At 43.2% G+C, this 12,446-nt stretch overlaps 1 protein-coding gene across 2 annotated transcripts in view; it reads left to right on the top strand.

Moving 5' to 3' along the window:
* peak1 (pseudopodium-enriched atypical kinase 1) overlaps nt 1-12,446 on the top strand; it is a 94,747-nt gene that overhangs the window by 17,430 nt on the left and 64,871 nt on the right. For both annotated transcript variants that reach the window (XM_076264272.1, XM_076264263.1), the window contains exon 2: nt 9,614-9,670. The gene's annotated coding sequence lies outside the window, so the exon portion shown is untranslated. The remainder of the gene's footprint in view (nt 1-9,613; nt 9,671-12,446) is intronic.

Genomic DNA, 12,446 nt, shown 5'->3' with positions numbered 1-12,446 from the left:
CTGACTCGGAAAGCCACTAACAAGAGTTAATCTTTCACTGTCTTGGGAAGGGACAAGAAACTGCTTGGGGGTGAAAAGAAAATCATCAGATTTTACAGTCTTGCTATATCATCAGTATTCCAGAGAGTTATTAAAAATACACTTCTGAGAAACTGGGTGCAGGGCAGACTATGGGCACGACTACAGCACAGTTCTGCTCTGTTTCTTCAGTGATAACAGCGCCTAGAAATAGTGGACACCACGACAGTGTAGATGTTAACATATGCACGTACTCCGAGCGGAGGGGGTAGAGTTGAGCAGTGTGATGTACGGCGGGACAGGCATGACCTGTCCAGTGCGGTGCCCAGCCCCCTCTGCCACGTCAGCCCCAGCTGAGCGGGCGTTCACTGCCGTGATTGGGAGCGAGTGGGAGAGAGTCGCCCCCAAATTCCACACTGACGGCTGGGAGCCCCTCTCGCCCCTGCGAGTGGCTATAGTTATCACAGGTCTGTTTGGACTGAGATATGGAAAGAATGTGCAATAGCATGAGAAGAGGTCATCTGTCCCACTGCCACTGCGTCAGCCCTCCCTGGCCCAGAGGAAGAGGTGCAGAGTGACGCGATGTGCTTTTCCTGACTTTTGGCATACTGCTTGGCCATGGCCATACATTATGTCCGTCTCCGACATGACATCACACAGGAAGCAGTTGGACTCTTACAATATGCTTTTATGGTCAAAACAAGCCACTTTATTCAGCAACAAGGGCTGTGGAATTAAAGAAGCCCTATGCAGGTCTGGTTATTCCTTCGCTGTTTCTGGGTTTTCGCCTGATTTGGGCTCGCATTTTTCACGACATAGCTCCCCCTGCAGCTTCGGTAGCAAGTGACTGCTACGCTAAACCCCCACTAGCTAGCGAGTTAGCCATCAATAAACCAAGCTAAACACATAGGGCTCACAATAAAACGGTTGAGCAAACACATTGTTCAAGAGACTATTAAATCACATTACATGTTCACAAGGGTAGGCTACTTACAATTTCAACAGCAACAAAGCCAAGTCGGAGTCCGTTTTGCAGTCTTCTTAGAAACTACAATCTGACTACATTTTCGAGTATTTCCGCCGAATTACATCCGGATTTGTTCGGACTGCGACCAGAAAGTTGCATATTCGGTTTTTCCGCGGAGAAGCACTAGGGGGAGACGAAGCACCCACCAAACGACCCAAAAAGTGTTGTAGAACCATCAGAACGACTCTCAACCTGCATAAGTAAGGTCATTTTTGCTAAAGTTGTTGCATAGGGCCTCTTTAATTCGCAGCATTGTTTGTTTTATCCCATTTCCTGTCAGATAGAAGGCTATCAATTTTGTGAAGCGTGGATGGCTTAAGGCTGAATTGTTTAAAAGGACAAGGCTTTTCCTCATGTGACCATTGCACAGCTTTACAGGCTATCCATCATATGTTTTGCTGTATTTCACTCTGCTTTATAGAAGTCCACATTTCCTCACATCTGCGCTGTAGGTTATAGGTCAACAAGTCATAAAACACTGGTGGTTTTACACCGTGTATTGAGAAAAGGCTCATACTGTATGTGCACGTTTTCAGATGGTGAGTGTGTATGAAGTAGAGGTGCTATAAATTTAAATCGATCAGTACCAGAACCTCTGTCTTTAAACAGATGTCTGAGTAAAATATGTGTCTTTCTAAAATTCAACCTTGTTATTGCACTATCTGCCTTCCATGTTTCACTCAGGGCATTTTCAAATAAAGTATATGTTAATTTAATATGGCCCTTTTCTTTTCCCTGGCAAATCCTAGCAGGGTCTAATGGGAAGCTGATTAGATTAATTAGTCATTCACTTGGCACAGTGTGTAAGAAAATACTCTCAAGTGAATTATTCCTGAGGAACTCACTTTAATTCACTTGAAGTGATAGATACTCATGTTTTATGAGAAAGTTTGGTCTGATTTATTTTCATATCACATGCTTTAAATTGGATAACAAACACATCAAAATGAGAACAGCTTTTCAATGGTAATCTAAATATTGTTACTGGTTTAGTTTGCTTTTAGACATTAACAGGATTGTTGCGGGGTTAGAGAGCTGGGTATGATAGGGATGAAGTTTTGGATTCTCATGGAGCATTGAGTTTCCTCACCCACATCTCAACGTGTTTTTGATTTAGTTGGTCATGGCCCATTCACTTTCAACTTGATCTGTGGCCCTTTTGTCTGCCAGGCTATTGTTTCAGAAGTCATCGGCAGTGCTGTGCCTCCTTTTAAAACAGGCTTGGGTTTCAGCTGTGCACTCCCCCCATCTTTGAAGCTGGACCGAAGGAAAGGGATTTCATGGCTGGGAGTGGGGGGTCATTGGGTTCTGCCGAGAGCCCTCTGGCTGTACGGAGATTGTCTGGCACTTAAGGCACTGCGTCTCCTCTACTTCTCCACTCCTGCTTCACCGAGACTGAAGCTCTGTCCGCCTGTCTATCTGTCTGATGGTGTGCCTTGGTGGTCACCTGCTGTCTCTTCTAATCCAGGCTCTCATGCCTGAGGTAGCTCCTCTAAATTGTGCCCTGAGGGATCAACATAGGGGGGAAAAATATGAGGCAATATTTAGTGTGCTACGTATGGCAAAAGTACAGTACAAAATTCTCTTTTTCCTGAAGCGCTCCCTTCCAAAATACAGTACACCCCTTTTTGGTTGACGACAGTAAGGGAATATCTTGTCACCTTGTCCCAGTAGAGGTCTCTATATCAGCTCAACTTTCTCTCTCTTGGTTTCACAACATCATCGGTTGCCAAATCTATCACTGCCAGGGCGATGATCTAAATTCAGATGGCTCTCATTCTCAGGGTGTCTTGCTTGATGCAGAGATTGAGGTCTCTGGCGCAAACTCACTTCTTGTTGCTTGTTTCTCACTACCAGATGGGACTAGCTGGTCTGCTTCGTCAGGTCCCTTTCTCCCAGTACATAAATCTCATCTCACAAAGCTCTTATTAACTGAGTTAATGAAACTTTTATGATTTTATTTTTCCTGGTTTGGAAAATCACACAACAACTCTTAAAGGAGAGGGCCTCTGAAATCGATGTGATTCTTGCCATATGTGATCATTTTGCATTTAGCCGTTTTTGTTGACTTTATTGGTACAGCTTTTCAGTCAACAAGCCAGGCACGGACCCTCCGTCTAATGTTACCCACGGATATGAATGAATCCAGTGCCTGGTTAGCGATGCAAAGAGCAAGAGAGCAGACTGCTGGCGCTCTGTCTTCATGCTGATGTTTACTTTCATGCCCACTGTCGCAAGATGGATGTCATCCGGAGCCAGGAATGATATGTGAGGCCGGGAGGCACTCTGATATAACTCTCCCGGCCGTTTGTCATCCTGTCAACTTCGTCCTTCGTTGTTTTGATTGTTTGTGCACCATTATGACCATATTTGTTTCTTAAGGAATGTATCGACAAGCTGGAGCAGTTCTGTCTTAATGTTCAATGTTTTTGAAATAAATAAATCAAATGAAATAAAGGCTTACTTTTGGAATTGTTGACTGGGGTGTGTAGAAGGGTGGAGGTGAGGTTGTAGAGGAGGATGCAGTGCCTGAGTTGAGAGGCTCCTATTTCACATTATGTTGCTTCCCAGAATGGACAGCATGCAATTTCCTGGAAACATGGCTCCAAACCACATCCCCTGTGAAGCACACAGACCTAGCAAAGTCACTAATCCCTCAGTCACAATCTTATTTAGCTTATCAACTGTGAAAATATTCACCCTGCCTGCTAGTATTCTTCTTTTCACCAGCTGATGGGCAGAGTCCCTCGGTCCGGGTACGCTCAGATCACAGTGCGTCTCTCGTCAAGAGGCCCATGGCTTCCCGCTTAATCCCCTCATCCCTGACTTTGTTGTGCCTGTGTGTGTCCCTGACATTGGCACCCCACCCCACACCCAGATTCCACACTGGCCTGCTTGCCCCACAGAGCACAGTCTGCCCCAGTCCCAGTCAGTTCCTGTTGTTGCAGCTGTATCTATCCTCCTCTCCCCTCTTCCCCAGCTCACCACCCCAACAACAAACGCACCATACTCCAAAGACCAGGGCTTTACATGCCTGCCCTCATTCTGCCAATGTCACATTCATCAGACTTCAAACGTGAGATTGGATTATGGTGGCTGGCTGTCCTTCTGTGTTTCATAAAACAAATGCATAGTATATATCAGTGGTCCCCAAACCTTTTCTTCCGAGGGCCAGCTCACTATGCCTGGCTCTAAGAGAGGGCCAGAGATTCGGAGTATATTAGTAAACATAAATAGCTTAGTGCTGTGAACAACAGCAGTCTACCTTACTGTAGTTGAATATTCCATTACATTTAATCATAGGCTACTGCAATTTAATACCATTATTAGCTGTGTTTATATTGCCATCATGCCATATCAGTGTAAAATGTAGCTCAAATGAAATAATACTAATAAAAAGACTTTAACATTCCCAAAAGTATTAGCAGGGAGTCCCAAAAGTGTATTTTATCCAAAATGTGTGAACTCTGAACTCTGTGTATTTGCATACACAGCTCAAGTTGTGAACAAGCAATATCCTACAAATAATTTGAAGTTCTCAAACTATGAGAGTTTTATGAAGTGCAGGCAAAAACATCTGAAATGACCACTTCACTCACCTGATGAGAACTTGTGAATTTGTATGAACATTTGAACGAGTGAATAAAAAATAGAAATAATTATCCCAGAAAGTCCCAGAAATATGACTTGACTTAGTTAGTTATTAAAAATTAGTTGATACACTTCTAGAATACTTTGAGCACTAATGCAGTCAGCCTCTTGCATTGTTTGCAGGTAGGCCTACGTTTCATTCCGTTTTCGATGGCAAACGCAAAACAGCGGCAAAATAACCACCAGTGGACTAAAAGAGTATTACATGTGTACTGTTAAGACTCGCCATAGAGAATGAATGGGGGAAATTACGGAAGTTATAGTTTGACGATGTCGTACTCCTATGCGGGCCAGATGCTATATACCGCGGACATGTTTTGGGAGGCCACCCAAAATGAGGTGGCGGGCTGTAGTTTGGGGACCACTGGTATATATATATAAAAACCTAAGTCTTACATGAACTTTTATTTCCAGCAACGGAAAATGATGAGGTTTCTCTGGAAACTCTTGAAATTCAAATCTAGTTTGTTTTTTACCAGCAGCGCACTTCCATAGGCCATAGGAAAAGATGAAAGGTGATATTTTTGAGGTAGCCTCTGCATTTCTTGGAAATGGGTTGTTTCATATTTGGGTTTGCAGACCCTATGGCAAAAATGAGTTGTCCTGTCCCCCGGCCCCATGTACAAGACAGTGTTTGGGGGTTACCTAGCAACACACTGAGTGAGTAGAAGTACTAACCATCTTCAAAATGAAATTCACAGAGCCACATACTGGGCAGTTTTGATTATTTGAAACATTTGAATGCAGATTTGGTAGCATCTCAACATTCAGTGCTGGATTTCATTTTTTTATCCATGTCATCATATTGCAGTCTGGAAACACTACCTGTGTATACTGTCAACATGGCCAAACCTTAAAGTCATTTAGGTTAATTATCACTAAACACTTAAGCTTTATCCAGGTGTGTGTGGTATAAGGTTACAACCTTAATGAATAATATAGTGAATCCTGTTTTGTGCATTTTCCATGATTTGTTTAACACTAGTGGATAGTACTGGAAAAGGAGGGAGAAAGGTCATGGGTGTTCCTCTCATCACGGTTGTCAATATGTCATTGCTGCAGATACATTTTAAAATGTAAATATTTTCGGTGCTGTGTCAAATCCATTTTACCACTGGTCTATTACTGCTGGCATGTATATGAAAACGAGGGACATTCATACCATTTTCTGCTCCCCATTTAAATTTTTGATACTTTAAATTTGCGTGGAATAATTGCTTGCCCAGCTAGCCCCTTCATCTCATATTCCTCATGCAGTTGAGATGATAAGTAACGAAGGAAATGGCTCTGCCATGCTAATAAGGCGGAACAATCTCCGCTTCTTCACAGTGCGAAGTACCTGCCTCACCACATCCGTCGACATGTTCCCACCTTCCAGCCATGCTTGCATGCTAATAAATTGATTCTGCAACCTCCGCCTCAGCTTTGCTGATGAGGGAGAGGGGGAGGAAATGGTGTTGGGGGAAGAGATGGAGGGAGGCAAAGGGAGGAGTGGGGGCTAGACAGAATAAGCAGGATCTCAAAAGGAATGCCAGAGGAGTGTATTGTGAGGAGATGCGGGCTGTTATGTAACTCGCACGTGCCGGTACCACTTCCTCCCTCTGTAATCCCAAATGCCTGAGCTCCTGAGACAGCTGAAGGGTCTGGGAAGATTTCTCAATTTGCATTTACACAGAGCTGATGTGATTGTGTTCTTGCTAGTCATTCAAAAAAAGAATTAGCCTAGTTTAAAGATGAAAACAAATGGAAATATTGCCAAGCCACCATAGCAGGTTGAATGTTATTCTGTGAGAAGTTGTGTATTTTTATGCACACTCCAAGAATCACATACACACACACACACAACATAGAATTAGATTACCTCCTATTCTCTTCATTATGAGAAGTGGCTATGTTGTGCGACACTTTAGAATTTTTAGTTTGTGTTTCCCGGCTCAGATTGAGTTCAGTGTGGGGCAAAAGCTTGGTCGCTCCACCACGGATCACTTTGTATTCAGAAGCATACTCAAGCCTGGCCTGCGGCCTCTCCACTGAAGCGGTGCCTTTGCTTCCCACAGTGAGGAAGACACTCCAAACGAGTGAGAATATTTCAGGAAATCTCATCACTGGAACTCTGTACTGTAAGTGCTGGAGTAATGAGACGGAACCTTCAAGTTTGCGAGGACTGCATTCCCAGCAATGCATCTATTGCCTGTCGCTGATGATTAGACCCATTATGCCGTCCGCATCTGGTGAAGTGATTACTAAGTGTTTCTATTCCTCTGACAAGGAAGGAGTAGAGAGGGTCAGAGGAAGAGACACAGCTTTGCCACGGATAGTATTCACATTGATCACGCACTTAACATGCAGGAGTGTACTCTCAACAGTCAGTGGGTGGCCATATAAGTGCATGAGAAGACCCTCTGTACATACATCATTGATGAGCCTGAAAGTGGAGCCTAATGTGAATGGCTAATCAGTCTTCCAGGGAGCACCAAAACAGCTTCATGTGGACCGTTGGAAGTGTCCAGTCTGGGGCATCGATCAGCGGCATGCTAATTTGGCCCATTTCCATGTCAGACCTAAGTAAATACACAATTTATATGCACATAATGCAGCATAGAGGCTTTTTGACATGGTTGGTTGTACAACTCAAACCTCTTTTCGCTGCCTAGAGCCTTGTTGTCTTGGCAAGCCTGTCTGTACAATGCTCCCTGCCTTTTTTTGTTTCATATGCAGCAGTACACCTTGATTCAGTAATTAATTTAATTCCGTCCTTTTTTAGTCTTGTCCCTGGAATATTTGTGTTGTTGTTGTATTGGATATTGTATTTTACATTTTAGCCGCACAATTAGGAGAAAAAAAGATGGGTTATATAACTGAGGAAGATAAGAAGCAAAAAAGAGAGAGCAGGAGAGCCAATTACATTTCCCAGAGAGGTGGCAGAACAATATTATTGGTTTACGGAATGAATAAAAGAAAGAAAATGAATCATCCTTAGAACAGCTAAGTCTCTGACAAATTATTTTGCTTTTTTGTCGGAATTACTAACGGAACAAAGCTTAGCCTCTGGACAAACATAGCTTCCATTGGGTCGCTGATGTTTAAAAAGACTTTCACCTTGCCTGTGCTGTTCATCAATAGTGAAATAGCAGATGTTCTGTTCTAAAGGTGAATTGTTTGCCATTAGTCAGTACAGACAAAGCTGGATTCATTCTTTCCTATGCCTACTGTACTTCCTTGGTATGGCATTGACCCTGTGTCTCAAGTCTCTTAGTGGCATCCGCTTTCCATAGCCCCAAAGCATATTTTATTTGAATGATGGCTGCTATGGGATCTGAACAAACAGGAGAAACTTTGTTGACATCCAGGTTGGACAGGGTGAAATTACATTCTGACCTGGAAGTGTAGAAACTCTTAAAAGGAGAGGAAATAGACCAGGCCTGTGGGTTGATCTGAAAGTAAGGGTTATTGTCTATGGCCATTTCACAGAATTGTATGAAGATGAGCTGCTCTCAAATAGCCTAGACTAGACCTTTGTTATAACTACAGTACAGTCTAGTGTTTCAGTACAGCTGAGTTTACATGGAAATGAGAGGGGCTATGTCAAGGGTATGTGTTTCCATAGAGTGTTAGAGTGTATTGTAGGGCCCTTAGTCTTGATGAGGGCTAACTTTTGTAGAAATACCTGTTGTAATAAGAGGGTCTTGCACTCAAAACAGTGCAAACACAGAACTGTCAACTGTGCTATTGGTTACCGGGAATCCCTTCTCCATTCTGCATTTCTACTTGGACGTTGTTACTTGTGACTCTGGACCATGAATGAGGTTACACTCTCCTCCTCAAAAAAGACGTCTGAATGGAGCGGGCAGATGCTCGTGCACTGCCCTTCGGAGATGGAGAGGAAACAGATGGTGGATCCTCCATAATGGAAGAATGTAACGAGATTGGCAAAATGTCATTACCAAAGACAATGGTGTTCCTCTCCTGGGCTCCGCACTGTTCTGGCACAGGGGAATTTGAAGAGCAAAAAAGTGCATAGCAGTACGCTTCATTTCCTGCAAGGAACGATTCCCTACATGCTGAGGCCTCCTCCTGTCCTAGGCTATTGTTAAGCCATGTTGGAAATACCTCTCAGGAGTAGTAACATGTTTAAAGAATGCAAGAAAGTGAAAGGAAGATTTTGGCATCTTATAAGCGAATTGCACAAGTGAGGTGATTGGTAATTTACTTATTACTTTATTTACCATTCTATTCACTTAGTGTTCATCACTATAATGTTCACCAGAGCAGGAGTGTCCCTCTCTGTCTTCCTCTCCTCTAACAACCTAACACACCAAACACTTACCAGGCACTTCCCTCTCTTCCCTTCTCTACCTCCTCCTTCTACCACTTTCTTCTCCTATCACACTGACTAGTACTTGTAATGTCAGCACTCATCCTCTAGTAATAGTATTGACAGATGCAATTGTAATTCCTAAGGTCTCTTCTGCACTCTAGCTTGAATGTTCTTATCTTGCTGTATAAGTCGCTTTGGATAAATGTGTATGCTAAATGATTAAATGTCAAATGTAAATGTCATCTAGAGTAAGGAATGCAAAAGCCCCAACAACGCAATTTGACCAGTGGTGTGGCAGCTTGGTTGAGTGGGACAAAAAAACAGAAATAGGTTAACGATGCTGGTACCCCATTTGTAAGCAGACATTTGAAATACCACCAGATGGTCCTTTATGGACAGAGTTAACAATCCTAAGTGGTGTTTAATATGATGGTTCCATCCTGAGCTTATACTCAGTTCCAAAGTCATGTAGAATATTTTCTTGCTCCTGTGATGTGCCGAAGTCGAACGAAGTGCCGATCAAGAAGCTCAGTCTTTGAATCTTAAAAAAAAACACTGTTTATTTTCTTATGGTGCTTTATGTTCTTATTTCCTTCCAGCTATTCCTGTCTCACCCTGACACCCATCAAAGAGCTGCATACGTTGTTGCTTTATCTGTAAGTAAAGTCTGCTTTCTCATTCTCTCTGTGTCGATTTATGGTAGGAGTTCCATAACTCTGTCCTCACACTGCCTCCAGATTGTGCTTCAAAAAAGTCTATTTTAATCCTGAAACGATCCTTGTGGACACTCATCCTTACCATTTTAATAGCCTTAGTAAGCGGCTTGCCCAGCTGGTAATGAGAGAATCATATACTGAGGAATAAATTCATTAAATGCATCCAGCCACCTCAAGGCAGCGATCTCTGGCATAATGTTGTGAGGTAGGGGTTTCATGACTTCTGATTTGTACTAGTTGACAAGTTTTTCATAATAGTTATATGAACCGGTACAGTGCTGGTGCTTACATTACTGGTAGTGCTAGCTGTTGGCAGCGGGTGTTTAATCTTTAGATGGTTATCTATAACAGATGTGTTCTTATTGTACTGTACTTATTGTACAGCTGTACTCAACTTACATGTCACTGTGGTGAAGTACTCCATACATAGGAATGTTTATCCTTTAGCCATTTTGTCCACGACTAGCCACAACACTGTCTAGTGATTTGTTTTAAATAGTTGACAAATTCATGAAACCCCTACTGTGAGTTTCACTATTGTACTTTTCTATTCAAAACACAATTCTATTCTATTCTATGGAATGTCCTTCAAGTAATGACTCTGACTGACCAACTCTGTGCACCATGTTAGCAGCTAAAGTAAAGTGACTAGATTGTGTAAGACCTCTGGTTTGCTTCCGCAGTCCAAACAGTCGAATTTGCAGTCCAGTGGGCTAATTTCTGTGCACCATTGCTTGAAATAGACATCTGACAGCAGGCTGCAGGCCTCCAGAGGGATTGTGTCTTCCTCTTCCCATCACCTCATTCTTATGCTAAGCCATGGGGGAATATTGATTCATACTGAGGCCGCTCGGCTCCCCGTTGATGACTCAGTGGTCCATTCAGTGTGATCCCTTGAGCTGCGGATACTTGGTATGCAGGTGCAGGTCCCCTGTAACTCATCTGCCTCCAATTGTTTTATTAGGATAGAAAAACTATTCCCATTAGGAATGACAAAGTCGACTGTGAACTCATATCCATGGATGCTAGCTGAGCCAATACTCATGTTTTGGGCAATGTTTCTGTCTGGCTTCACGCAGAGAGTACTTTTGTTCTCTCTCCCTTATGGTGTTTCGACCTCCTTCTGCGTCTACAGATGGGCACCAGGCCATTAGATGTATTGCAGAGTTGACAGTGGTCAGCGTAAGGGAATATTACCATTGCTCTAGGTCTCTGTCTGCGGCCTCTTCATTGTCTTCCTCCTGCAATGGCGGCCGGCCTTCATGAGGCCCGTAATGTGCTCTGTCTGAGAGGGCTCCTGTGAGACCATTAGTCTGTCCCACGGCTGCCCATTCCCGGAAAAAAAAGTGAGTCGTGATGGACGCAAGCTCAAGTTTCACTTGCTCTTTCACTCTCACTGGCTCTATTAGCCTGCACTTTCCTCAATAACTCAGCCAGGTGGGACGTTGAGATTCATTTCCCACGTGCAGCACATGTCACGATAAAAGCAGTCAGTGCTGAATTCAGTTGTAGACTCACTTTCAAAGATTAAATATGGCTCCACATTAGAGATAAGTGGCAAGCATTAACCTTGAAAGATCTCTCTTGCACTGAGATGAATGCATTCTATAGCTTGATTTAGCTTATAATGGTGCTTTGAGTGACGTATTTGTACATTGTGTAGGGGCATTCTTCCTCAAAACATTAAAGAATGATAATGAGTGTGTTGTGGAGTGGAGTTGATGTAAATGGTGAACTGGTAATGATGTATAAAGGCATTGCAGTCAGGCATTATGGGAACGCTACAGCTTTCCTCCTTCTGTTTTGATCCTCTCTAATTGTGCTTGTCTGATGGCAGCTCATTAGCCCAGCCGCTATGCTAATGTTACACTTAGGATTTTCTTTATTCACCTGTTCTCATTGATTTGATCTCACCTACCCACATAGCACTCTCTCTCTCACACACACACACACACACACACACACACACACACACACACACACATGCAAACTCACACGCGCGCTAGACCAAGGACGATGCCGTTAATGAATATCAGTGGGATTCAGAGACTGACAGCAGTGGAGCTGTGCTGTTCATGCTGCACAAAGGCCAAGGCGGATGATAAAACAAGACCTACTTTTCAGTCTCTTCAGGTGACAGATGCATGCTTTGATGCAGCGAGTGCAAGAGTGAGCAAGGGCGAGGAGGATGGGCGGGGGGTTGGGGGTTGGAGTTTGAGGCCGGGGATAGGAAAAGAGAATGAGGGAAAAACAGGGAAGAAGAGTAAAGAGAAAGAGAGGGAGAAAAGAGAAGATTTGGGTGTTTGACATACAGCTGCGAACTGGATGCTCCCCCAGTTTGTGCGGGGTTGTAATTATCACCTCTTCAAACAAGCATATTTCCAGCACTGATGATCAAGACAGAACTGTTCATAAGCAACTAAGCTTTCTGCTGAATTTCAAAAGCAAGCACAGAGATCCGTTGCCTGATTAAGACCTCTGGGCAGTCTTTCCTCAGAGCTCACCTATTTTCATTATTAATGTAGAAGCAAGTACAAGTAAGTACAAGTAAGAAGCAAGTAAGTAAAGCAGGTCGTGTGGTACACTAGCAGTTAGCATATCTGTCTAAATGATTGTTAATTATTTATACAGTAGACTGTAGTAGGCCAACTCTTTCATGCTAAAGCCATGAAAGGAGGCAGAATGCCAGCAATTAGGATGTGGACTTGATTAGCAC

This window comes from Alosa pseudoharengus, unplaced genomic scaffold (genome assembly GCF_046254945.1).
Source record: "Alosa pseudoharengus isolate Yale_2024_CS ecotype anadromous, Long Island Sound unplaced genomic scaffold, YU_APseudo_1.1 YU_APseudo_1.1_scf_10, whole genome shotgun sequence".
Lineage (NCBI taxonomy): Eukaryota > Metazoa > Chordata > Actinopteri > Clupeiformes > Clupeidae > Alosa > Alosa pseudoharengus.
Note: the sequence above shows the minus strand (reverse complement) of the source record. Positions and strands in the feature narration are given on the sequence as shown.